The 24975-nt window shown below is 42.3% G+C and overlaps 1 long non-coding RNA gene across 4 annotated transcripts in view; it reads left to right on the plus strand.

Moving 5' to 3' along the window:
- LOC125127975 (uncharacterized) overlaps positions 1 to 24975 on the plus strand; it is a 37051-nt gene that overhangs the window by 960 nt on the left and 11116 nt on the right. For all 4 annotated transcript variants that reach the window (XR_007135096.1, XR_007135094.1, XR_007135097.1 and 1 more), the window contains exons 2-3: positions 415 to 495; positions 2626 to 2760. This is a non-coding gene — a long non-coding RNA (uncharacterized LOC125127975). The remainder of the gene's footprint in view (positions 1 to 414; positions 496 to 2625; positions 2761 to 24975) is intronic.

A 24975-nucleotide genomic window follows, 5' to 3' on the forward strand; every position in this document is an offset into this window, starting at 1 on the left:
CAAGTTTAATAATGAATGATGGTGGGGGCGGGGGCGAGGAAACAGAACCATTGATTAGTTTGGGCCCCCAGTACCAGAACATTTAGAAATCACTGCTTTAGGAAACGAAATGGGAAGTTACTGCTTTTCTAGACCAGTGTATAAGCTGTTATGCTGGAGAGAGAAAGAAATGCTATTGTAAAGCTTTTTAAAAAAGACCATTTCCTTGAATGACTAGAATACTTATGACCTTTTACATGGGTCAGCTGGCCAGTGAACCTCGGTTTACCATCATTGTTAACTTGTAGGCTAGAAAGAAGAGACGTTTATTGTGCATTTGCCGGTGCTAGAGCCTGTGCTAGCCATTTTATTGCATACTGTCTTTAATTTTTACAATGATCCTCTGAGGTACGTGTTCTGTCTCTCTTTTAACAGATGAAATCACTTAGATGAAGTGACTAATTCAAGGTCACGCACTGTTAAGGATGGAATTCAGACCTTCTGATGTACTTATTGGTGAGCACATTTCCCAACTTTTCTCTTAAGTCAGGGATTTAGAATTTAAGCGCTATTTGGATGAGCTTGTCATTAAAAGGTTCCCTCAGGTAACCTTTTGTTGCATAGTCACCTGTTTGTATCTGCTTGGGAGTTTTTCCTGGTGTGAACTATACCTGTAAGGGGCTCAGGTGCTATTTTTTTTAATGAGGTGTCTGGGTGAGGATGGAGAGGAGGAAGTGATTCAGCCCTGCATCAGACCTCAAGTATCTGTCAGTCCAGCCTGGTCTCTGGCACAACTGAGTCTACCTGGCTCTGTAGGAAGCAAACAATTTCTTTCTCTGTATGACTCAGTTGCTTCCTTCAGCTACCCATGGGCATGAGCATGACTTCCGCCTTCCCCACCCCAACCTCCACCCAGGTAAAAATAAATAAAATAAATTTGCTCTGGCGCCAAGCCTCCAGTTCTTTGCAGATATTGACAGAGCGTGACAGAGTTTTAGATAAATCATGGTCTGTGGACTTTTCAATTCAATGTGACAAATGACTTGTAGCCCAAGCAACAGATACGTGTTTCAAAAGAGCCGTTCCTACATGGGTGTTAAGAGATGGAAAGAAGAGCTTTTTGCTGTTTCTAATTTACATTTAATGTGGTATATTAGACTTTACAAAGTGTTTTCATATTACCTTGTATAATTTTACAAACTAATAGGTACGTATTTAACAGCCACAGTGACAGTAATAGTACTAAGTGCTTACTGTGTCCCAGGCACTGCTTTATTTTGGGTGTTAATTCAGTGCCTCTCGCTTTTTTTTGTTATTGTTGTTCTGACATTTTAAAAGGAAACCACCATAAGAAATATATTTTACATAATAACTCAATCATATATACACACGTAAAGGAAACTTTTTTTTTTTTTGTCTTTTTAAGGCTGCACGTGCAGCACATGGGAGTTCCTGGGCTGGGAGTTAAATTGGAGCTTTAGCCACTGGGCCTACTCCATAGCCACAGCATTGAGCCGAAGCTCACAGCAGCGCTGGATCCTTAACCCATTGAGGAAGCCCAGGGATCAGACCCGAATCCTCATGGATACTAGTCGGGTTTGTTACCACTGAGCCACAATGGGAACTCCTGGAAACAAAATTTTTTTCAAAACACTACTTACTATATGCAATGCATTCTGGTAATTTCTGTTTTCCTCTTTACATTAAAAAAAAAGGGGTACACATCAAAGTGAACACATGAAAAACCCATTATTAGGTTGTGAGCAATATAATTAGTGTACCCATTTAAACCTTCCCAGACATCCTGAGATGGGGATGATGTTTCCATTTTACAGGGATAGAGAGAGGTGAAGGATTTTGTCTAAGGTCACACAGCTGTTAGCTGGTAAAATTAAGATTTGAATCTAGGCCATTTGAGTCCAGAGCCTATATACTTAACCACTGAGGTAGATGTTGTCTCTACAGAGAGCTTTATCTTGTAGGAAGACAATTGATATTAGTAAATGTTAACTCAGGGGACAACAAAGGGACTGAATTACATATAATCAAGAATTATCCTGATTCAAACCATTCTGGTCTCTAAATCTGCAACCTATTTCTTTTCCCTAAAGGAAATTTTATCCACTGGGTCTTTCTTCCCAAGACTGTATTTTGAGCTTTTCTGCCAGAAATATTTCTTTTATTTCTTCTTTTCCGAGTCCCTGGGACTCTCTTCACCACCTCAGGCCTTCCCTTTCCCAGGTCTCAGCACCACCCCATCAGAGTCTTATAGCCTCTCCCTTGGGTAGCCCACGTTTAGCTGTTGATTAAATTGTAATGTGTCTTGGTGTTGATAATGTGTTGTAAAGACCGCAGGTGCCTTGGGTGACCCTGATATCTGGCAGACAGGGCACTGGACTTGGGAATTGGTGGTTTTGTCCCCTAGCTGAAGCTGTGTCACTGACTAGCTTTGAGACTTCTGCAATCTAGTTCATTTATCTGGGCTTAAGTTTTCCCATGTGTAGAACCAGAGGTTAAATGATCTCTAAGGCCTCTTCTAATTCTGTCCAGAAAGTGATGATATTTGATGATTTTGGTTATTTATCCCTGGGAGGGAGGATTGTGTGAATGTTTTACTTATTGTAAATTGTCTACTCCCTTCCTCAGACCTGCACTATCTTGTGGATATGTGGATGAATTTCTACACCACCCATTTTATAGATGAGACTACTGAGATACAGAACAACTGACTAAATAGTCACCACCCTATCCCTGGAGCCTCACTCATGACTCTCCTCTCAGGTTGGTTAAAGGGTTTAGTAAGGTTGGGAAGGTGAGTCAGGCTTAGACTTTGGAAATTGAACCACAGGATTTTTGCTTCCTCTTACCTCACATTAGCAGGTTTTATAAAATCTTTCAAGGTGATTTCACATTTTAATTTAATCATCACAGGCACCTTTGCCAGGAAGATGATATTATGCCCATTTTATGAAAGAATCATCTTTGGGTAAGAGTGATGAAGTGACTTGCTCAAGCTAACACAGCTTGTTAGGGCTGGAGCTGGGCCTCTTGACTCCTAGTTGTAGATTGTTCCTTTCCTTGGCTTCTAATGTTTAAAGCACTGACTTTACTACATGGCATATAACTTTATCTTAAACTCAAAAAAATTTTTTTTCCATCCAGTCTTTATTTCTGTCCCAGAACTTCCATTTCACTTGTATTAAGTTCCTGACTCTTTTTTTTTTTTGGCTTTTTAGGGCCGCAATCACAGCACATGGAGGTTCCCAGGCTAGGGGTCCAGTCGGAGCTACAGCTGCCGACCTATGCCACAGCCACAGCAACGCCAGATCCAAGCCTTGTCTTCGACCTACACCACAGCTCACAGTAAAGCCAGATCCTTAACTCACTGAGCGAGGCCAGGGATCAAACCCCAAACCTCATGGTTCCTAGTTGGATTCATTTTTGCTGTGCCATGATGGGAACTCCTAGGTTCCTGACTCTTGATTCAGGAGAATCTCCTCCCTCTTGTTTTCTAATGCATATATGGGTTTGGGAAGTGGTGGTAATGAGACTGAGTTCCCTGGGGGCAAAGACCACCTTTTTTTTATCCTAGCCTATCTAGAGCAGCAAGTATCCTACAGCTTTTAAAATCTGCCCTATTGGGAGTTTCCACTGTGGCTCAGTGAGTTAAGAACCCCACATAGTCTCTGTGAGGATGCAGATTCAATCCCTGGCTTTGCTCAGTGGGTTAAGGAGCCAGCGTTGCTGCAAGCTGCGGCATGGTCACAGATGGGGCTCAGATCTGCTGTTGCTGTGGCATAGGCCTGCAGCTGTGGCTTGGGAACTTCCATATGTTGTGGGTGCAACCATAAAAAGAAAAAAAAAAAAAAGAAAAAAAATTGCCCTATCAACATAAAGCATTTTCCACCAAACCACCGTTTCTTTTTCTCTTTTCCTTTCGGATTTAGCTTCCCATTTCTCTTTTATTTAAGATTATTGTAAATTGAGAAGGCTCTTTTCCTATTATTTTCCAGGATACTACAGAGGTCAGCTTAGAAACATGTGTTACCCACCTAGTGGATAGTAACAATTTGACCTCATATGATGATAACCCTGCACTGCTCTTAGGCACTCACTACTTGATTTCCTTCGAAAAAGTAGGAATATGTTGGCTTGCTTTACAGAACGCACCAGGAGATACAGCAACACCCTTGGCCTAAGTTCTCCCATTTGGGCAAAGTATTGCCCATGGCCCAGGGTTACTCCAACTGAAATAAGGCCTGGAGAAGGAGTGCAGAGAAGAGTTAAAGGGAAAATGAGAACAAAATGCAATTGCAAAGTGTAGAAAGTGAGGAATGAGAAGAAAGCAAGAAAAGGGAAAAGAATAGAGCAGAAGGAGGTTACACATCAGTGGAAGGGAGCTGAAGAGAGCAATCCAGAGGTCCATTAGCCTCTCCTGTGGTGTGAGATGAGCCAAGGAAGAGCGTGCTCCTGAGCTGATCTTGAACAATGCATATCTTTTTTTACCATCTATTTCCAGTATCATGTAGGGGGAATTTGTTTCTGCTTAGGAATGTGATTTGATACCTGTAATTTTGATATTAGCTTCAGTTTAACTGGTTTATCAAGGAAAATGTGCTACAAAAATCACATAAGGTATTCTGTGTCAAGTTTCGTTTTAGTCATTCATTCAGCAAATACTTATTTCTATTTTTAGTTTTTGGCCAAGCCCATAGCATGTTCCTGGGCCAGAGAGCAAACCCAGGCCAAAGCAGTGACCCGAGCAGCTACAGTGACAATGCCAGATTCTTAACCTGTTGTGCCACAAGGGAACTCCAGCAAATACTTATTGCTGGAGTTAGGGTTAGGGTTAGGATTAGGGTTTTATAGCCAGACATTAAGGCTATAAAAATGAGTAAGATCTTGTCCTTGTCCTCAAGATGTTTATAGTCTGGAGAGAGGTAGACAGATGAGTAAACAGATTCAGTCTAATGGGATATGTGTAAGCTGTGGTGCTTACCAGGCTATGGTGTTACAGGTTCAGAGGAGAGTCCTTGATTGAGTCTTGGAGGGGATCTGGGAAGGCTGCCTAGAGAAGTTGTCATTCAAGCTGTGTCCCAAGGTGGGAAACTGCAAGGTGGAGGGTATTCCACGCAGAGAGCTCAGTCCACTCCGAAGTTGTAGTCATTTCAGGAAGAAATGAAGAATGTTTGCATGATCCAGTTTTGGTGATTGTTTTACTGCTTCGAAAATGTAGATCACTGAGACTTGATTGTGTTTGCTAGAGCACAGAAAGTTAAAGTCTTTATTTTGTAGCAGTAATTCTCTTTTAAGATGAAGACACTAGAAATCACACTTCCAGGGATTTTAAGGATGGAATGTAAACAAAGCGCAACTTTGAATTAGCAAGTAATCATTAACCCTTCGTACAGTAAAAGAGGCTACAATGCACAGTGTATCCCTTTCTTATCCAGCTTTTGGGTTTGATTGTGTTCTGCTTTGTTTATAAAGGGGTGTGTGTGGAAATTTAGGGTCTTCAATTAGCTGGTTAGGATGTTGGAGTTAGGGAGGAGTGAAAGGAGTTCAAGAAAATTGCTGTTTTATGACAGAACAAAGGAAATACATTTCAATAGCTCATTTCACTGATTCCACCTACTGAGCACAAGCAAGCTTTGGTGGCTTATTTATTTCCCAGAGACAATTGCTTAAGCCAGATAAAGTATTTGTTCATCATTCTTCACTGTGTAAAGTCTGTTGTGTCCACATTAAGAGCATTGATTTTTGTTTTTTGAAATGTGAATATAGTTGCATTAAACAAAAATCTTATGTGTATTCATTGGACAATACTGGGATTTTACCTGGATTAAAAGAAAAAAACGTGGAGTTCCTGTCGTGGCTCACTGGTTAACGAATCTGACTAGGAACCATGAGGTTGTGGGTTCAATCTCTGCCCTTGCTTAGTGGGTTAAGGATCTGGTGTTGCTGTGAGCTGTGGTGTAGGTCACAGACATGGCTTGGATCCCATGTTGCTGTGGCTCTGGTGTAGGCTGGCTCCTACAGCACTGATTGGACCCCTAGCCTGGGAGCCTCAATATGCCACGGGCACAGCCTTAGAAAAGACAAAAAGACAAAAAAAAAAAAATTAAAAGAAAAAAATGTGTTATGTGTGGATTAGGGAAGAAGATACTAGGAAAATAGTACATAAATTCAGTGGTTCTTTTTTTTTTAGGGCTGCATCCGTGACCTGTGGAGGTTCCCAGGCTAGGGGTCGAATTGGAGCTGTAGCCATCAACCTACGCCACAGCCCCAGCAATGCTGGATCCGAGTGGTGTCTTCAACCTACACTACAGCTCACAGCAACGTCAGATCCTTAACCCACTGATCAAGGCCAGGGATCAAACCTGTACCCTCCTAGATGTTAGTCTGGTTTGTTAACTGCTGGGCTATGGTGGGAACTCCTTTTTTTGCCTTTTAGAAAGCAATTTTCTTTCTTTCTTTTTTTTTTTATATTGGGGTATAGTTGATTTACCCCAATATATTTTACAGTGTTGTTTTTCAGGTATACAGCAAAGTGATTCAGTTATACATATATCTATTCTTTTTCAGATTCTTTTCCTGTATAAGTTACTACAGAATATTGAATAGAGTTCCCTGTGCTGTACATTAAGTCCTTGTGGATTATCTATTTCATATATGATAATGTGTATTCAGTCATTGTCTCGATCTCTCAGTAGTATTTGACACCCCCTTCTTACTACCTTTACTTGGCTTCCAAGATGCCCCTCCCTTGGTTCTCCATTGACCACACTAGCTCCTTCTTCTCAAATTCCCCTGAGGGCCACCCCCTACCCCCTACACTTTTGGCTAATTCCTTCTTATCTCCTCAGCCTCCGGTAGTGGAATACTCAGATCAGTCCTTGAATCCCTTCTTTGTCTATACTCATTTCCTAGGTGCTCTCTCCCTCTCTCTTTTTTTCTTTTTAAGGCCGCACCCACAGTGTATAGAACTTCCCAGGCCAGGGGGGTGAATTGTAGCTGCAGCTGCTAGCCCATGCCGCTGCCACAGCAATGCCAGATCTGAGCCACATCCTTGACCTACAGTGCCCGATCCTTTAACCCACTGAGTGAGGTCAGGGATTGAGCCAGCATCGTCATGAATACTAGTTGGGTTCTTAACTCACTGAGCCATAACTTAAACTCCCATAGGTGCTTTTTTAAGAATTTAAATACATGGGAGTTCCCATTGTGGTTCAATGGGTTTAAGGCCCTACATCGTCTCTGTGAGGATGTGGGTTCAATCCCTGGCCTCATTCAGTGGGTTATGGATCTGGCATTCCTGTAAGCTGCAGTGTAGGTCAGATCTGGTGTTGCCATGTCTGTGGCATAGGCCTCAGATGCAGCTCCAATTTGAACTTCCATATGCTGCAGATGTGGCCTTAAAAAAAAGTTTAAGTACCATTTATACCCTGAGAATTCTCATGTGTATATTACTAGCTCGAATATCTTTTTTTGAGCTCAAGACTTTTTTTTTTTAGCTGTGCCTGTAGCACATGGGAGTTCCCTATCCAGGGCTTGAACCAGTGCCAACAGCAGCTACCCAAGTCATTGTAGTGGTAATGCTGAATATTTAACCTGCTGTGCTACCACAAGGGAACTCCTGAACTCAGGACTCTTATGTCCAACTGCCTGCAGGATATTGCCACTTAGGTATCTAGTAGCTTCTTGAACTTAATATATTCAAACGTTAACTCTGGAACTTTTCTCAAACCTGCATCTCTGGCAGTTCCTTCCCATCTCAGTTTCAGTTATATTGAGGACTCGCCCTGGACTCTGTCTTTATTTTACACTCATCATCCAGTCCACTAGCAGGTCCTATGAGCTCTATCTTAAAATACATGTAGAGTTTGAACACTTCTCACCACCTTCCCTGCTACTATTGGAATAACCTTCTAAGTGGTCTTCCTCTTTTCCACCAATCTAATCTCAGCAGAGACCAGAGGAATCTTGCTAAGTGTATATCAGATCATGCCCCTCCTCTGCTGAAAACTATCCACTGGGTCCTACCCAGATTAAAAACTGAAATCCTTTCAGTGGTCTACAAGCCTGCCTGGGAACATCACCATCAAGTGCTCTCAGCTCCTCATCTTCTACTACTTTACACTTGTGCTCTGGTCACACTGGCACCCTTGTAGTTGCTCCAACATGCCAAGCTTTGGGACCTTTGTGGTTGTTTTTTTCTGGAACACTCCTTCTGGATGTGGATCTGGCCCCTCCCTTAACCTCCTTCAGGTTTCTACTCAACTGTCATCTAATCTGTGAAGCATTCCTTGACCGTCCTATTTAAAGTAAAAGCCATCTCCTCCTGTTTCCCTTCCATGCTTTATTTTTCTCCACAGAATTTGTTGCTATTTTTGACGTACTATTCATTCATTTATTCTTTATTCACCTACCATGTGCCAGGCAATATTCTAGGGACTCTGTGCTATAGTTTATTATTTGTCACCCATGACTAGAATGTAAATTTTTCACCTACTTTGTTTTGCTCATTGCTATATCCCCAACTCCTAGAATAGTATGTAGCACATAGGAGTTGAATGAATAAATTTATTCATTTTTAAACAAAAAGGTATTGACTAAATAGATGGTTGTGTGCCAGATAATGAGGGAAAGATCTATATGAACAACACATTGTTCCTTCCCTCAGGTTACTTACTCTAAAAAACTTTTTTTTTTTTTAACTCTTATTTTGAACTTAGTGGTGCTGTGCTCTCTAGCAGTATAAAATGAAACATCATTTTGGAATTGGGGAGGTAAGAACTAGTGTGCCAGGGTATGGATATCTTCAGAGATGAAGTCCTGCTTTGTTAGGCTTATCAGTAATTTGCATTGTTTCTGGGAGAGCAGAATCCATGGTAGTTCCCTGCTTACTGGCTTTTTGGGTTATAATATCTGTTTGGTCTTGCCTTCTTAGAGCAAGAGTTTCTTAAAAAGCCCATTATCAGCCTTGGTTCTTTTTTTTTTTTTTTTTGGTCTTTATGCCATTTCTTGGGCCGCTTCCACGGCATATGGAGGTTCCCAGGCTAGGGGTCTAATCTGAGCTGTAGCTGCCAGCCTGCGCCAGAGCCACAGCAACGCAGGATCCGAGCCGTGTCTGCAACCTACACCACAGCTCACGGCAACGCCAGATCGTTAACCCGCTGAGCAAGGGCAGGAATCGAACCCTCAACCTCATGGTTCCTAGTCGGATTCGTTACCCACTGTGCCACGACGGGAACTCCAGCCTTGGTTCTTTTTAGGTGCCTTCTAGGAACCTTCTGTCATAGCCACTTCCTCTCAGGATTAGTGGAAGAGTTTACTATCTTTATCTTCCTCCATATTTGAAAGTTCTTTTCCAGGGACCCTGGTCATCCACTTATGAGCTGTTTAGTCTTGAACCTTTCTGAACCGCAGTTTCTGTGCCTATCAGATGGAGATGATGATAAATGACACCAATATTACTTCTTGTGAGGATTAAGTGACTAAATAATATACTGGTTTAGAGAATAGAGTGGAAAGGGGAAGGTGAGAACAATTCCTTTTTTTTTCCTTAACAAATATATATTTCTGCTTTATTTTGAAAAATGTAATAAGCGTGTATTTCTTTTCTAATGAAAGTAGTAAAGATTTTATTTTTATTTTATTATTATTATTTTTTGGCCATGGCGTGTGGCTTGATGTGGGATCTTCGTTCTCAGACCAGGAATTGAACCTGGCCACAGAAGTGAAAATGCCAAGCCCTAAGCACTAGACCATCAGGGAACTCTCTAAGATTTTATTTTTATTTATTTATTTATTTATTTATTTATTTATTTATTTATTTTTTGTCTTTTTGCCTTTTCTAGGGCCACTCCTGCGGCATATGGAGGTTCCCAGGCTAGGGGGCTAATCAGAGCTGTTGCTGTCAGCCTACACCAGAGCCACAGCAATGCAGGATCCAAGCTTCATCTGTGACCTGCACCACTGCTCACAGTAATGCTGGATCCTTAACCCACCTAGCAAGGCCATGGATTGAACCCTCATCCTCATGGATACTAGTCAGGTTAATTACCACTGAGCCACAATGGAAACCCCCAAATACATAATTTTTTTATGGAGTAGCAGATATAGAAAATATTTCCTTATTTCTCTACCCAGAAACTTACTGCCGTATTACTTGGGGGAAAAGAAATACTAGAACCTCACCCCAGGCTGCCGAGTAAGCTGGCTGGTATCTAGATGGGAAAGCAACCATTTCCCTTTAGGTGAAATTAGAACTCAGGAGGTTAGTAGTATTTGAGAGAGTCTCAAAGGGATTGATGATGATGATGATAATGACAACAATAGAAATGATAATAATGGTGAACATTGATGAACCAGGCTCTGTGCTAAGAACCTTGTGCAGTTTGTCTTATTTTAATAATGTAACAGACAACCATAGGAGGTTGTGCTATGAGAAGTAGAGCAGTGTAGGAGGAGGTAGCATAGACTCTGAGGTCAGATCTCTTGCACTGACAGCTTGGCTGTGCCAGTTACTAGCACATGGCTTTGGTGGCCTTGAATAAGAAGACTGTGCCTCATTTTCCTCATTCGTAAAATGAGTGTAATGAGAGTACCTGTCTCATAAGGTGGTTGCGACTATTAGACAATGTAAACTATGTAAAGTGCTTAGTATGGTGTGTGGCACATGGAAAGTGCTCACCAAATGTCAGTTGTTAATCATAGTCAAAATAGTTGTTATCCTCATTTAAGAGATGGAGAAATAAAGGCTTAGAGAGAGGTAAGGCATTTTGCCTAAGTGATGTGGCAAGTAAATGATGGAACAGGAATTTTCACTTCAAACTGTCCATCTTCAGAGCTCTTGTTCTTAACCATTACACTATACCATTTTCGTGCCTTAAGGGCAAGAGACTGTACAAGAATTGCATTTTGGGTTTGGACCTTCCTAACCTTTATTTGTGATCTTAAATATCTTATCACCATAGCATGTGCTTGGTTATTCTCAGGAGTTGACTCTTCCCTAGATCCAAATAAATGAATGAGCGATGGGTTTGTTGGGGTCTTTCCCTGCTGAGGGATTGGGTGTTCCTGGTCCTGGCTAAATAAATAAGTAAATATGTTTGACCTTCCCAGTGTTCCTTGGACCAGAAGTAAAAGTCTTCTGATTCTCTTCTGTTGTTATGATTATCTCTCTCTCTCTTTTTTTTTTTTTTTTTGGTCTTTTTAGGGCTGCACCCACAGCATATGGAGGTTCCCAGGCTAGGGGTCCAATTGGAGCTGTAGCCCCTGGCCTGCACCACAGCCACAGCAACATGGGATTTGAGCCACATCTGCGACCTACAACACGGCTCATGGCAATGCCAGATCCTTAACCCAGTAAGTGAGGCCAGGGATCGAACCCATGTCCTGTGGATGCTAGTTGGTTTGTTAACTGCTGAGCCACAATGGGAACTCCCTGATTATCTTCTTAATACAGCTGGTAATGATGAGAAGCAGAGTTGTATAGCTGTATACACATTGAACATTTTCTGTGTGCCATGAATTTTACATGGATTAATTCATCTAATTGTTGAAATAGCTATAAGGTAGTCACTCTTATCCACACACACACACACACACACACATATATTTTTTTAGGGCTGCAACCATGGCACATGGAGGTTCCCAGGCTGGAGGTCTAATCGGAGCTATAGCTGCCAGCCTACACCACAGCCACAGCAACATGGGATCTGAGCTGTGCCTGTGACCTACACTACAGCTCACAGCAACACCAGATCCTTAACCCACTGAGTGAGGCCAGGGATTGAACCCTCATCCTCATGAATACTGGTTGGGTTCATTAACCACTGATCCACGATGGGAACTCCTATCCCTATTTTATAGAAACAGAGATGGGCTGAAGTCTCACGGTAAGTTAGTAAGTGGTAAAGCTGGGATTTCAAAGAAGTCTGGCTCCAGAGTCCATGGCTTTTAACCTCTACACTCTACTGCTTCTGTTCCTCTACACAGTATGGGTCATTAGCATGGGACTTAGTGTGACCAGTCCTACTGAAAAATGGGATGATTTTAACTACTGGGCTAAGAATAAGGAGGCCTGTGATCTTGTCTTGACCCTGTCACCAATTTGCCACATCCAGGACTTCACTTTTCTCAGCCTATTAGCCCCATTCCCCCCCCCCCCCATCTTTTTTTGTTGACCCCATGGCAGGGAGTTCCCAGGGCAGGGATCAGATCTGAGCTGCAGCAACGCTGGATCCCTAACCTGCTATGTGGGGCTGGTGATTGAACTTGCATCTAGCACTGCAGAGACGCCATAGATCCTGTTGTGCCACAGCAGAACTCCTTTTTTTCATTTTTTAGAGGTTTTTTTTTTTGTCTTTTGTTGTTGTTGTTGTTGCTATTTCTTGGGCCGCTCCCGCGGCATATGGAGGTTCCCAGGCTAGGGGTTGAATTGGAGCTGTAGCCACCGGCCTACGCCAGAGCCACAGCAACGCGGGATCCGAGCCGCGTCTGCAACCTACACCACAGCTCACGGCAACGCCAGATCGTTAACCCACTGAGCAAGGGCAGGGACCGAACCTGCAACCTCATGGTTCCTAGTCGGATTCGTTAACCACTGCGCCACGAGGGGAACTCCCATTTTTTAGAGTTTTATTGAGGGAGTTCCTGTCATGGCTCAACGGAAACAAATCTGACTAGCATCCCTGAGGACACAGGTTCGGTCCCTGCCCTTGCTCAGTGGGTTAAGGATCTGAGACGTTGCCATGAGCTGTGCTATAGGTTGAAGACGTGGCTTGGATCCTTCATTTCTGTGGCTGTAGTGGAGGCCAAGGGCTACAGCTCTGATTTGACCCCTAGCCTGGGATCCTCTGTATGTTGCGGGTGTGGCCCTAAAAAGACAAAAAAAAAAAAGTTTTATTGAAGTATAGTTCCTTTATAATGTTGTGATAAATTCTACTGTACAACAAAGTGATTCAATTATACATATACACAAATCCATTCTTTTTCAGATTCTTTTGCCATATAGATTATCACAGAATATTGGGTAGAGTTCTCTGTGCTATACAGCATATCTCCATTGGCCAGTCATTCCATATACCTCAGTGCGCATGTGCCAATATCAAACCCCTAGTCCATTCCCCTTCCCTACCTGTCCTCTTTGGTAACCATAAGTTTGTTTTCAGAGTCTGCAGGTCTGTTTCTCTTCTGCAAATAAGCTCATTTGTATCCTTTTTTTTTTTTTTAGATTTCCCTCTATTAGTGTTATGTGATGTTTGTCTTTCACTATTTGACTAACTTCACTTAGTATGATAATCTCTGGGTTGTCCTCATTTATTAAACAAAAGATTCACTCTAGATGGTCTCTTGAGATGGTGCTAACTCTGATGGTCTGTGATTGATCATATGAAGTGAGGAGGGTAGTACCTGCTCAGCTCCTTGATTTGGAGCATTAGTATTAGTGAGGTTTTAGGGAGCCTGCTTCTTGCAAAGGAAAGATACTAGAATTCAGGGCAGAAAATGAGCTGCCTTCCTGAAGAAGATATATCTGGGTTTGGTTTTTTTTTTTTGGAGGCTGGTTGCCAAGGGAACCTAGGCTCTGGCCAGCAACAGCCAGGAATGCTTTGGTTGAGGGTTGGAAACAGATAACTAAAACAAGCAGCACATTTAGGTTTCACTTTCCACCCTCCACCCCCACTACCCACAGCTACCTTGTATACACTTTCTGTGTTAGGCATTGTTTTAAATGCTTTAAAAATTATCATATTATTTAATATTCATAATAATCTTATGAGGTGATACTATTATTGTTTTAAATTTATAGGATAATGAGAATGAGTTAAATAATTTGTCCACATTTTCTCTATTGGGAAGTGGTATCAGACCTCTTGAGCTATACTGGCTGCTAGGTTGGAGTTTGGGAAAAAATGCAAAGCAAAGACTCTTTAGTTATTTATTAGTGGTTTTTGTTTTGTTTGTTTGTTTTTGGCCGCACCTGTGGCATATGGAAGTTCACCAGGCCAGGGATCAGTCTCATGCCACAGCAGCAACCCAAGATACTGCAATGACAGTGCGGGTCCTTAACCCCCTGCGCCACAAGAGAATTCTTGTATCCTATTTTAGATTATGCATATAAATGATATAATAGGGTATTTGTTTTTCTGATTTACTTAATGTAATCTTTAGGTCCGTCCATGTTGCTGCAATGGCATTATCTCATTCTTTTAAGGCTGAGTAGTATTTCATTGTATATTTGTACCACATCGTTTTTTTCTTTGTTTCTTTTTTTTTTTGCCTTTTTTAGGGCCACACCCACAGCATATGGAAGTTCCCAGGCTAGGGGTCGAATTGGAGCTGCAGCTCCCGGTCTCTGCCATAGCCACAGCAACGTGGGATCTGAGTCATGTCCATGACCTATAGCACGACTCATGGCAACACTAGGTCCTGACCCACTGAGTGAGGCCGGAGATTGAACCTGCATCCTTATGGATACTAGTTGGGTTCATTTCTGCTGCACCACAGCAGGAACTCCTGTACCACATCATTTTTAGGTTGTTTCCATGTCTTGTGTATTGTAAATAATGTCGCTATGAACATTGGGGTGCCCATATTTTTTCAAAATACGGTTTTCTCTGGATATATGCCAAGGAGTGGAGGAATTTCTGGATCACATGCCAACTCTATAGTTTGGGTTTTTTTTTTTGTCTTTGTAGGGCCACACCTGCAGCATTTGGAAGTTCCCAGGCTAGGGGTCAAAACAGAGCTGTAGCTGCTGGCCTATGCCACAGCCACAGCAATACCAGATCTAAGCTGCATCTTTGACCTACAGCTCTTGGTAACGTGGATCCTTAACTCACTGAGCAGGGCCAGGGATCGAATCCGAGTTCTCATGGATACCAGTTGGGTTCATTACTGCTGAGCGCCAAAACTCCTATTTATAGTTTTTTAAGGACCTTCCATACTGGTTTTTTGTTTTTTTGTTTTGTTTTGTTTTGTTTTTGTTTTTTGTCTTTTGTCTTTTTGCCTTTTCCAGGGCTACTTCCCTTGGCATATGGAGGTTCCCAGGCTAGGGGTCCCATCGGAGCTGTAGCCACCAGCCTACGCCAGAGCCACAGCAATTCAGGATCCAAGCCGTGTCTGCGACCTACACCACAGCTCACGGCAACGCCAGATCCTTAACCCACTGAGCAAGGGCAGGGATCGAACCCGCAACCTCATGGTTCCTATTCAGATTTGTTAACCATTGCTCCAGGACGGAAACTCCTCCATACTGTTTTCTATAGTGGTTTACTCAGTTTACATTCCTAGCAGCAGTGTAGGAGTGTTCCCTTTTCTCCCTCCCCTTTTCGGCATTTGTTATTTGTAGACTTTTTTAGTGATGGCCATTCTGACCAGTGTGAGGTAGTACCTCATTGTAGTTTTGATGTGCCTTTCTCTATAATTAGCAATATTGAGCCTCTTTTCATGTGTTTTTTGCCCATCTATATCTTTGGAGAAATGTCTGTTTAGGTCTTCTGCCCAATTTATTTATTATTAAAATATAGTTGATTTATAATGTTGTGCCAGTTTCTACTGTATAGCAAAGTGACCCAGTTATACATACATATATATATGTACACACACACACACACACACACACACACACTCCTTTTCTTACACTGTCTTCCATCATGGTCTATCCCAAGAGATTGGTTATAGTTCCTTGTGCAGTACAGCAAGAGCTCATTCTGAATGTGCTGCCCAGTTTTTTTTTTTTTTTTTTTTTTTTAGGGCTATATCCACGGCATATGGAAATTCCCAGGCTGGGGGTCGAATGGGAGTTGCAGCTGCCATCCTGTGCCACAGCTACACAGGATCCAAGCCGTGTCTTTGACCTATACCACAGCTCACAGCAATGCTGGGTCCTTAACCCATTGAGTGAGGACAGGGATCAAACCCATGACCTCATGGGTACTAGAAGGGTTTGTTACTGCAGAGTCACAACAGGGAACTCCTATGCCCAGTTTTTGATTGGGCTTTTTTTTTTTTTTTATTGCTGAGTTATATGAGCTGTCTATGTATTTTGGAAATTAAACGCTTGTCAATTGCAGTGTTTGCAAATATTTTTTCCCATTCTGTAGGTTGTCTTTTCATTTTATGGTTTCTCTCATTATATCCAACAATAGCTCTCATTCACTGAAAATTATTTTTTGTTTTGAATTGAAAACTAATTGAGATGGCTTATCATTAGTTATAGGCCTGTCCCCTAGAACCATACAGGATAAATACAATCCATCTTCCACATGCCAAACTTGTAAATGTTTGAAGACATTCTTCCTATTTATATGGCATATTTGCAGTTTCCTCATAGCATCTAAACTTGCTTTCAGTTAAAATTGGTCTGCACAAAAGCAATATCTGTCTCTCACTATTTGCAAGTGCAGCCTTGTAGTAAATCTATGCTTCACTTCTTGTGATTAATTAGCACAAAGTATGGGCCCTTCTCATATCCTTGGAGAATGAATGGATAATGAGTGGAATCTATACAATTCTCTATCAGTCTGGAGGGTTTTCAGTTCCCTACTCTTATAATTTCTAGGACAGCAGGCTGCTGCCCTGTACACACAGTCAGAAATCACAAAATGGCTGGAAATTTATCTGAACTCTTGATGAAACTGCATTTACTTCATTCCGCCACTAGGTGATGAACAACTCGCAAACCCAGACTGCCTGGGAGGGTTATGTATAGGACAGTTTTTGTTTATACTTGGAAGTGCTATCACAAGTCACCTGGTACAATTTCATTAAAAGTGTTTTGGGGGGTGGAGGGGAAATAGGTCTTGTGTATTCCATAGTGGCTATTTTCCATAGCTCTTTCTCAGCTTTGTTCCAGTTTTAAAATATTAATTTGGCTAGGACACTTTGATTTTTCTTAGAAAAGGGGCATGAATGGTACTTTCAAGGTCTGCTTATTTATTATTTATTTGTGTGTGTGCATTTGTATGTGTATCTTCGTGTATGAATGATGTCTTGGCTGAGTTTAGGATTCTTGATAGCAGTGCTAGTCTCTGCAAAGTGTGCCACTTTCTTCTGTCTTCAGTTTCTAGTGATACAGGTGAAAACTCCAATGCCAATAGGAGTCTTTTTCCTTTGTAAGTAGTAATATTTTCTCTTTGAAAGTTTGTAAATTTTTTCTTCATGCTGAGTGTTTCATCATGATATGCTTAGGCATTTTTTTTTTCAATAATAACTGCTTACGCTTTGAAGAACCTTTTAGACTTAAAACTTAAGTCTTTTTTCTTAATTCAATGAAGATTTTTTGCTTTCCCTTTGTCTGTTTCCAGCCTCCTTTACAGATGAAGAAACTGAGCCCAGAAAGTTTATGTGACTTGCCTAAGGATCATTTATGTAGTTTAAATGAATGTTAAGCAAATAACCTGACTCCTTTGATGAGATGCACTTTCGTTGTATATTGGTCTAGTGAGAAAGCTGTCATGAACTATTTGGAAGTTTTTTAGTGAGACTTTGCTAAGGATTCATGAGGAAATGAAGAAGGAAGAAGTGATAGAATTCATTACAATTAAAATATGGCCCATATGAAGGACTATAAGATTCAGAAGTCCCCCCTGGTATCCCAGTTTTTGGAGGTACCCCAAAGCTCTAAAACTTAATAAAGCCAGGACGTTGATTGAGCACTTGGAGAATTAGCTGTTTAGTTGGCAGAAGTTGGATAAGCATGGTCATGCCCTGTTGTAAATATTGGAAAACATATAAATGGCATCTGAAGGCTTGGAGACAGACATCGTAAACTGTCTTATCAGTGGTCTGGTTTCTGTTTTGAGTTCCACCTTGGGACCCTTTTCTGCTGGGAACCACTTGTTCCTGGCCCTGTTGATCTTTGGATTTCCCCGGCCCTTCACTCCCTTTCAGTTTTGAAATGAAACCTACCCCAGAGGGTGAGGTCAGGTACTGAGAGGACTTTGACAGCTCACACTGGATTGTTTTCTTTCCAGAGCTGTCTGGTATGTGACTTTGTGAGGTGTGAGGCGTAGCAGGCTCTGATATAGACTAATTGATGGTGAATCATCTATTGGGTAAGACCTAGGCGGTATCATCTCTTTGGGTGACCAGGAAAACATGTAGACCAAATACCTTGTCTTTCATCCCCAGAAAGTTGAAAAAACATAGTCATTAGAGATCTACCATGATCTTTGCCTTTGGTTTACTGAAAAAGGAAAGGCTTTATTTGAGTGTCTTTTTATTTGTAGAACCTTTTTTTTTTTTTTCAGGAATAACCATGTCCTTGGCTTTCTGCTGCTCCAGAAAGTATCTTTTTCTTTTTTTTTAAATTTTTCCCTTTATTATTATTTTTTTTCCTTTTTTTTTTTTTTTTTTTTTTTTTTGCTGCCCAGGGCTTCTGGAGTTCCTGGACCAGGGATCAGATGCAAGCTATAGTTGTGACCTAAGCCACAGCCGTGGCAACGCCAGATCCTTAACTCACTGTGCCTGGCTAGGGATTGAACCAGTGCTCCCAAGATGCTGCCGATCCTGTTGTGCCACACTGGGAATTCCTCTCTCTCTCTCTCTCTTTTTTTTTTGGCTATATCCATAGCATTCGGAAGTTCTTGGGCAAGGAATCAAACCACAGCAGTGACAATGCTGAGTCCTTAACTGCTAGGCCACCAGGGACCTCCTGCTCCAGAAAGTTTCTGAACTGTTACGCTGTGCCTCCTGGAATTGCTGCTTCAATGTGGAGTGACTCCTCTAGATACCCCTAGACAACCGCCTACTATGTCCCCAACCCATTCACAGAATGCAGCTTCCCTTCTACCTTTTGCTGTACAGGTGGCCTCTGTCATATTATGGCACTTTGCTTGGAATCTTTATAAGTGGAACTGGCTACTTTTTCAGCTTGCCCCATACCACTTTCCCATGATTTTGCCTTGGTGTCCCCTCAGCCCTGCCGAACTGCTTCTAGATTTTCAAATACCTTTTCCCTTTTGAGATTGCTGCTGCCGAGCAAGGCCACCTGATCCCTCTCCTTGAAGCTGGCATGTAAACTCATTCTCCTATATTTGTTTAGAAATTTGGTATTTGGAGTTCCTGTCATGGCGCAGTGGTTAACGAATCCGACTAGGAATCATGAGGTTGCGGGTTCGGTCCCTGCCCTTGCTCAGTGGGTTAAGGATCCGGCGTTGCCGTGAGCTGTGGTGTAGGTTGCAGATGCGGCTCGGATCTGGCGTTGCTGTGGCTCTGGCATAGACCCCAGGCTACGGCTCCAATGGACCCCTAGCCTGGGAACCTCCATATGCCTCCATTTGCTATTTCGGCCCAACGAAATAGCAAAAAAAAAAAAAAAAAAAAAAAAAAGAAATTTGGTATTTGACCTCTCCTCTTGGGGTTCCGGGCCAGTCTAGGGAATCAGTGGCCAGACTTGGCCTGGGGCCAAGGATTCAGGGTAAAGCATGGAATTAGGGGGCACGGGCAGATGGCAAGCCAGAAGATCTGAACATCAGGGCCACTGGGGGGTGGAAGAAACAGAAAATTTATGTCTGAAGCAAAGGATGTCCCAATTTGTAGGCTTCCTCTTTTACTGACTTTTCAAAATTGAGTTATTTTTTAGAGCAGTTTTAGGTTCACAGCAAAATTAAGAAGGTACAGAAATTCCCATTATTTTTTGAGAAATTGATATTTAATTTTACGGAGAACATAGTAATATATAATCTAAAAAAAACCAAAACATTGTAACATTTTAAACACTCCTGCTTCCCCTCTCCTCTATTTCAATTATTTCTGTATTCCCAGAGGCAGCCTAACCTGTTAGTGGTTTAGAATGTCCCTCCCAGATTTTGTATATGTTTACCTATATACATGAACCCAGAAAACATTTAAAGTGCCATTTTTGTGTTTTATTTATTTATACAAATGAGGTCATGTTTTATTTTTTATTTATTTATTTTTTAAGGCTGCAGCTGCAGCATGTGGAAGTTCCCAGGCCAGAGGTTGAATCGGAGCTACAGCTGCTGGCCTACACCACAGCCATAGCAACGCCAGATCTGAGCTGCATCTTTGACCTACATCGCAGTTCACAGCAATGTCAGATCCTTAACCCTCTGAGCAAGGATCCCGTGTCCTCATGGATACTAGCTGGGTTTGTTTCTGCTGTGCCACAATGGGAACTCTGTGTTTCATTCTTATATTTCTTTCTTTGATTCAGTAATGTGCCTTGACAATATTCTGTGTTGGTATATAAAGATACTTAGATATTTCTCATTCTTTTTTTTTTTTTGTCTTTTGTTGTTGTTGTTGTTGCTATTTCTTGGGCCGCTCCCGCGGCATATGGAGGTTCCCAGGCTAGGGGTTGAATCGGAGCTGTAGCCACCGGCCTACGCCAGAGCCACAGCAACGCGGGATCCGAGCTGCGTCTGCAACCTACACCACAGCTCACGGCAACGCCGGATCGTTAACCCACTGAGCAAGGGCAGGGCCCGAACCCTCAACCTCATGGTTCCTAGTCGGATTTGTTAACCACTGCGCCACGACGGGAACTCCTCATTCTTCTTCTTTTTTTTTTTTTTTGGCTGTACCCGCAGCATATGGAAATTCCCTGGCCAGGGACTGAACCTGTACCACAGCAGCAACCCAGGTCATTGCAGTGACAGTGCCACAGAAGATCGTCAAGAATTCTCAAGAATCAGTCTTTTTAGTTACTATATAACTAAAAATTAATTTTTCTTATTTACTATATAATATAGTAACTTATTCTTTTTAGTTACTATATAATATTTCGTAGATTAGATAACTGTATTTTACTTACCTGTTTTCCTGTTGAGGGACATTAAGGTATGTCCAGTTTTTTGTTGTTATTAATTTTTTTTTTTTTAAGGGCACACACCTGCAGCATATGGAAGTTCTTAGGCTTGAATTGGAGCCGTAGCTGCTAGCCTACATCACAGCCACAGCAATGCTAGATCTTAGCTGTGTCTTTGACCTCTGCTGAAGCCCACAGCAGTGCTGGATCCTTAACACACTGAGCAAGGCCAGCAGTTGAACTCGAATCCTCATGGATACTAGTCAGATTCTAGTCCGCTGTGCCACAATGGGAACTCCTAATGATTATTTTTGTGTTTAAATGTCAGCATTCTGTTCCTAGGCTTTCTTTTTTTCTTCCCATTCTCCCTAGGTGATTTCAACCTCTCTGACAGCTTCACTTAGCATCTACACATGGATGATGCCCAAATTTCTCTCAAGACCAGAATATCCAACTGTTAACATGGACAGCTCCACTGGGATTTTTTTTTTTTTTTTTTTGTCTTTCCTAGGGCCACACCCATGGCTTATGGAGGTTCCCAGGCTAGGGGTCTAATTGGAGCTGTAGCCACCAGCCTACACCAGAGCCACAGCAACATGGGATCCAAGCCATGTCTGCAACCTACACCACAGCTCACGGCAAGGCCAGGGATGGAACCCACAACCTCATGGTTCATAGTCAGATTCGTTAACCACTGCACCACGACGGGAACTCCTCCGCAGTATTTCTTGGATCCAGTTGCTTTTTTCTTCATTGCCGCTATCCTGCACCTTAGTTTCTTAATTTATAAAATAGAGTATTTGTGAGGATTAGATGAATTAATATTTGTAAAATACTTGGAAGAACAGGTCAGTATGTGCAATGTGAGTGTTAGCTGTTATCATCGTGTTGTTTTTTCTTCCTCATCTCAGTGTACATAATCTATTCTCATCTCTGACTCCAGTCTTGAGTTTATTTAACCTCCATTTCATTCTCCATACTGCAGCCAGAGTAATTTTTATAAAATGTAAGGACAATTGGAGTTCCCATAGTGGCTCAGTGGTTAACAAATCTGACTAGGATCCATGAGGTTTTAGGTTTGATCCCTGGCCTCACTCAGTGGGTTAAGGATCTGGCATTGCCATGAGCTGTGGTGTAGGTCGCAGATGTGGCTTGGATCCCAAGTTGTTGTGTCTGTGGTGTAGGCCAACAGCTATAGCTCCGATTCGACCCCTAGCCTGGGAAGCTCCATGTGCTGAGGGTGTGGTCCTAGAAAAGGCAAAAAAAAAAAAAGGATGATCATGATCTCATTCTCTCTGCTTAAAAAATCTTTAGTGATCCTTCTGTTGGGCGTTTCTACCTGTGTACTGTTACCTCCTCTTAGAATTCCTTTTCCGTTGATCTTTGAAGGGCAGTTTCCTTTTTATTTAGATACCTAATTTTATTTTTTTTTAATTTTATATATTTTTTGGTCTTTTTGTCTCTTTAGGGCCACACCTGTGGCATGTGGAGGTTCCTAGGCTAGGGGTTGAATTGGAGCCATAGCCCCTGGCCTACACCACAGCAACACCAGATACAAGCTGTGTCTGCGTCTTACACCACAGCTCACTGTAACTCTGGATCCTTAACCCACTGAATGAGGCCAGGGATCGAAACTGCATCCTTGTGAATGCTAGTCAGATTCATTTCCACTGAGCCATGATAGGAACTCCGGTACCTACTTTTAAATGTCATCACTTCAGAGAGGCCTTCTCCTGATCACCTAGTGAATCTGAAGTAACCACCCACGTACATACCTTCTAGCACATCACCTACTTTAGTTCTTTGCATAGCTTATCAATGTGTGTTATTTTTCTTTTCTTTTCCTTTTTAGGGCTGCACCTGTGGCATATGGAAGTTCCCAGGCTAGGGTTCCAATTGGAGCTTTAGCAGCCGGTCTGCGCCACAGCCACAGCAATGTCAGATCTGAGCCATGTCTGATACCCACACCACAGCTCACGGCAGTGGCGGATCCTTTTAACTCACTGAGCGAGGCCAGGGATTGAGCCCCTGTCATGGATCCTAGTTGGTTTCATTACCACTGAGCCATGATGGTAACTCTGGTATGTGATATTTTTCTACTTTAGTCACGTACTTGTTTATAGTCTCCCCCAGTTGAACGTAACTTGTCTGAGAACAGGCATATTGTCTGTTTATTTACTGTTGTATTCCTAACACATAGGACAATGCTTGGCACATTGTAAACACTCAATGAATACTTGTTAAGTGAATGATAAAACAGCCTCCTATATCTTATGAGGGCCTTTTTGGTTTCTCCAGCATCATCTGCCCCAGCACACTCTATCTTGACCTCCCCACCTCTCAGGCTCATCTCATCTCTTCAGATATGCTTCCTTGCTGCAGGGTCATTACATAGGCTGTTTCCTCTGCCTAGAACATTCTTCCTCAAATGCCTTGCCACTACTTGGGTATCTTCTTTTGATGCTTCAAGTGTCATCTTAGGTATAACTTCACTTGACTAGCTGCCCCCCCCTTTTTTTTTTTGCTTTTTAGGACTGCACCTATGGCATGTGCATATGGAAGTTCCCAGGCTAGGGGTTGAATCAGAGCTACTCTGCTGGCCTATACCACAGCCATAGCAACACCACATAGAAACTGTGTCTGCAAACTACACCACAGCTCATGGAAAAGCCGGATCCTTCACCCACTGAGCGAGGCCAGGGATTGAACCTGCATCCTCATGGATACTAGTCAGATTTGTTTCTGCTGTGCCACCCTGGGAACTCCCTGACCAGCCTTCTTAATCTTCCAGTTTCACATGCTTTGCCTTTAACTATCATACGTATTATAATTACTAAATTGTCTTGTTTCCTTTAGACTATAAATTCTATCAGACAAAGCCTTATGTCTTGCTCACCATGTATTCTTAGTTCTAGCTGCTGTGGGATAGAAGGATCCCTTGAGGTGGGGGTGGTGTGTAGGAGGGATGGATTACCAGGGTTATCACCTGAGGGTTAAGAAGGTGTGCCTTATCGAGTTCCCATCGTGGCTCAGTGGTTAATGAATCCAACTAGGAACCATGAGGTTGAGGGTTCAATCCCTGGCCTCACTCAATGGGTTAAGGAGTGGCATTGCTGTGAGCTGTGGTGTAGGTTGCAGATGCGGCTCGGATCCCACATTGCTGTGGTTCTGGCGTAGGCTAGTGGCTACAATTCTGATTAGACCCCTGGCCTAGGAACCTCCATATGCCATGAGTGTGGCCCTAGAAAAGACCAAAAAAAGTGTGCCTTAGAGTGTCAGGGTGAGCTCTAGACATTTGGCCTGTCTCACTGTCATTCTCTATAGTCCATCTTTGATGATTCCAGTGTTTGCTGGGACGAATCATCTCATATGCTTGTTTCTATTTGGAACATCTTCATAAAATCAAGGTAGGCCTTGCAGGGGACTTGCCCATGAAGGGGGCATGAGTGCCTAAGATCAAGGTTGAGGATCTAGGCAGAGTGGCTGGTGGCAGAATAACTGAGAGTGGAGTGCAGTCCTAAGCAAGGAAGGAAACAAAAGGCCTTGGGGATAAGATGAGGCAAAGATGAAACAGGAAGCTGCTGAATCAGTAGGTCTAAAACCTAGAGAATCAAGATAGTGGGTGGAGTATAATAAAGGACTCCCAAGTAGTTCAGGATTAAGGTCATAAGTAATCTATGGGATTACTTAAATCATCTGTTAGCATTCTTACTTCTTTAGTGTAGAAACGGCTTTTGGATTATTGGAAGGATCAGGTAGTTGATACACAAGGGTTTGAGCTAAATTGCCTATTGCTTTTTTTAAATTCTTTTTAGGGCCACACCCTCAGCATGTGGAGGTTCCCAGGCTAGGGGTCGAATCAGAGCTACAGCTGCCGGCCAACGCCACAGCCACAGCAATGCCAGATATGAGCAAAGTCTGCCACCTACACCACAGCTCACTGCAATGCCAGATCCTTAACCCACTGAGCAAGGCCAGGGGTTGAACCCGCAACCTCTTGGTTCCCAATTGGATTCATTAACCGCTGAGCCACGATGGGAACTCGTGTTTTAACCATTTTAAATGCACGATTCAGTAGTATTAAGTATATTCATATTGTTGTGCAATAGATCATAAGAACTTTTTCATCTCGCACAACTAAAACTCTTATACCCATTAAACAATTCCTCATTTTTTTCTTCTCACCCCTTATTACCACCCTTCTACTTTCTGTT

This window comes from Phacochoerus africanus, chromosome 5, assembly GCF_016906955.1.
Source record: "Phacochoerus africanus isolate WHEZ1 chromosome 5, ROS_Pafr_v1, whole genome shotgun sequence".
Lineage (NCBI taxonomy): Eukaryota > Metazoa > Chordata > Mammalia > Artiodactyla > Suidae > Phacochoerus > Phacochoerus africanus.